We start from the raw sequence: 3,583 nt of genomic DNA on the forward strand, positions 1-3,583 counted from the left end.
CAACTTCGTCATCCATCGGAGAATTGACGGGGTCAAGGTTTGGTTCCAGCCGGCTAGTTTCTTCTTCAAAGTTTTGACAAAATTCTGCAAGGACGATCACCGAGTCAAGGCGATGGTCGAATGGAAAAACCACGGTTGGAAATGATCACCGAGCATAGAGATTTACCTTCAAGCATAAGAAACAGCTTCTTGGCAAGACCATTCAGGAAGACCTCCAGATCTTTTTTCTTCCCAAGAGCAGCTTTCAGATTGGCATTTTCTTGCTCAAGCTTGGCGACTGAAGCTAACTTCTCGTCAACAAGCTTGATCTTCTTAGCTAGTTCAAGGTCCTTCTTCCGTTCGGCCTCCCTCACCTTACCTGCAAGTTACAGCAAGATCAGATTTTGAAACAAATAAAGGGAAAAAGCAGTCGTCAAGGTCTCACCAAACATACCTTCGGTCTCCTCCTTTGCCTTCGTCAGATTCTCCTGAACCAGCTTCAAATTCAGCTCGAGCTGAATGTGCTTGTTTTCCAGCTCAGAGTAGCGAGCCACAAGATCACAGGAGTTCTGCGAAGAACCAATCGACTAAAATGTCAAATATAATTCACTTCCGAGTGAAAAAGGAAAAATCACGCGTTTCTAAGACTACAGCCGAATACGAGCATTCGACCGTAGTCTCGGGGACTACACCCAGTGGGTGCACTCAGCGTGCCCCCACTAATCGACCAGTCGAAGACAGAGTCGACCAGTCGACCGGTTTGTGAAATCCAGTCGCCTTAGTCGAATGACGGAAAGGCTGAAATTATAAAGCCTAAGGCCGACTGCCCGCAGTCGACCTTAGCCTTGGGGACTACACCCACTGGGTGCACTCAGCGTGCCCCCACTAATCCTATTTGAAGACAGAGTCGACCAGTCGACCTCAAAAAAAAACAAGATGTATTCTTTAAGACTGTAACCGACTGCCAGCAGTCGACCACAGTCTCGGGGACTACACCCAGTGGGTGCACTCAGCGTGCCCCCACCGGTTTGCGAAATCCATTCGCCGTAGTCGAATGACGGAGAGACTGAAATTATAAAGCCTAAGGCCGACTGCCAGCAGTCGACCTTAGCCTTGGGGACTACACCCAGCGGGTGCACTCAGCGTGCCCCCGCTAACACGGAGTTTAAATCGACACACCCAGTGGGTGACTACTATAAATTCTGGAAAGAAAAGTTTTTTGATAGCATATCCTAACAGAACAAGTGGTGGTCGACTGACCTGAACATTCCTTTGAAGGGCGGAACTGGCGTCGTAAGCTGCCTGGCTCGCATCCCGGATGGTCTTCAATTGCTCCATCATGATCCCTGCCTGGCGTATCGCCTCCTTCGCGGTGCCAGCTTGGTCCTCTGGGACGTGGTGCGTCGTGAAGAGGGAGGGCTGCGGAGCACTCGTCAGCGGATCTGCGAAGGACACAGTGTGTCGAGTGGTGTTCTCCTCCTCTGCGACCAGAGTCTCAGGCACAGTCACATCCTGGGGCACCCTGCTGGCAGACGCTTTCCTTCTCATTCTGTGCTTTAGTGGTTCCTCGTCTTCATCATCATCAGGGAGAGTGATAACAACATTGGATGGAGCTACAGAAAAGAATCAGAATTAGAGATCATGAGTCAGTCGACTAGAAACGGTGTTAAGAGTATAATACCAGGTTTTGAGGTTGCTGCGTCCTCCATCGCATGGTTGTCAGCCCGGGCTGAGGTCTCGGAAGTAGCAGCACTGCAACTCCAAAGAGTCAGTCGACTAACTCCAGCGCCAACCAGAGACAAAGTTCACACAAAACAAGAAGACTTAAGCAACATGATTACCCTGGTATGGTGGGGATGGACACCTTCATCTTCGGCAGGTGCTTGGTCGGCTTCGACGGGGCCGCCCTGGGCTGCTTCGACGCCTTTTCAGTTGGCGCCGGAGAGGTGGTCCGAGGGCGCTTGGTCGACTGTGTAGCAGTCGCAACCCCTTCGCCGCGTTCAGTCGCAGGGTCATGGACAAGTTTCGACCGCCTTTCCGAGCGCGGTGGTGCGACCTCCTCCTCCTCCTCCTCTTCCCCGTCCTCATCGTCGTCATCATCATCGTCATCGTCATCATCATCGGCCTCGGCGGCATCCGAGTCCCACTCCTCCTCCTGGCTCTCGCCCCCGCTCGCTTGTCCCTCCTCAGTCGGAGCCTGCGCTCCGTTGGGCATCGAGTACAGTTTAGTGAGGGCCTAAGGGACAACAAGACAAAGATCAGTCGACCGATCAGCAGAGAAAGCAGAAATAAAATATGATGAGAATACAACGGGAAGTGGGGCAGACATGCCTTGTTTGGATCACTGTGGCAGTCGAGTTGAGGAATCCTTCTGGCCCCACGAGGGTTGTCCTTGTTGCCAGTAATAGCGGCCATCCACCTTTCCAGAGTGGCATCGTCGACTGCTTCTGGATTGACCCGAGTCACATCCTCAGTCCCACAGTACAACCACATGCAGTGGCTTCGGAACTGAAGAGGCTGGATTCGGCGCCTAAGGAAAACTTCCAGGAGATCCATGCCCGTCACTCCCTGCCGAACCAACTGAACTACGCGCTCCATCAACATCTTCACGTCAGCTTTCTCCTCCGGAATCAGCTTCAGGGAGGAGGGCTTGTTCACTCGGTCCATGGTAAATGGAGGGAGCCCACTCGACTGCCCCGGTGTCAACTCATCCTGGCAGTAGAACCAGGTCGACTGCCAGCCTCTGACTGACTCGGGAAATGTCATGGCTGGGAAGGTGCTCTTGTTTCTCACCTGGATCCCCAGACCTCCACACATTTGGACCACTCGGGTTCTTTCGTCGCCTGGACTCGCCTTCTTCACAGTTTGAGAGCGACATGTGAATATGTGCTTGAAGAAGCCCCAGTGCGGTCGACAGCCCAGAAAACTCTCACACATGGACACAAACGCGGCAAGATAGGCGATAGAATTCGGGGTGAAGTGGTGGAGTTGCGCTCCAAAAAAGTTCAAGAAACCACGGAAGAAAATGCTCGGCGGCAAAGAGAATCCGCGGTCGACATGGGTAGCCAGAAGCACGCACTCACCCTCTTCCGGCTGGGGCTGCCACTCTTTCCCCGGAAGCCTCGCAGCTCCATGGGGGATCAGGCCCTCGTTGGCCATGTCGAGGAGATCCTTCTCCGTGATGGTCGACTGGATCCAATCTCCCTGGACCCAGCCTTTCGGCAGGCGGGATCTGGACGAAGACCCACCGCGGCTGGTGGATCTCCCCTTCGCCTTCTCCGTCGCCGACGCCTTCTTCGCGCGCTCCAGCGCCGCCGTCTTCTCCTTGACCATGGCTTCCGGCGGGGCGCGTGAGGAGAAGTGGTGTGGAGGCGAGAGCGAGCGCGTTGGGCGGAGACGAAGGAGGCAGAGAGAGAATGCTGAGGCACTGTTCAAAAAACCCTCGCCGGGCGCATTTATAAGATCCCTTCCGAGTGGATGACAGGTGGACCCGGCAGATCTAATCATATCCTGGAACTGTTACGCGGGCGGGATACGTGGCGAAGAAAGCGGCGCGGGGATCGAGGCGTCTATGTCCTGTCCCATCCGAACGCCGCGGTCCGCT

Source organism: Triticum aestivum, chromosome 6B (assembly GCF_018294505.1).
Source record: "Triticum aestivum cultivar Chinese Spring chromosome 6B, IWGSC CS RefSeq v2.1, whole genome shotgun sequence".
Classification (NCBI taxonomy): Eukaryota; Viridiplantae; Streptophyta; class Magnoliopsida; order Poales; family Poaceae; genus Triticum; species Triticum aestivum.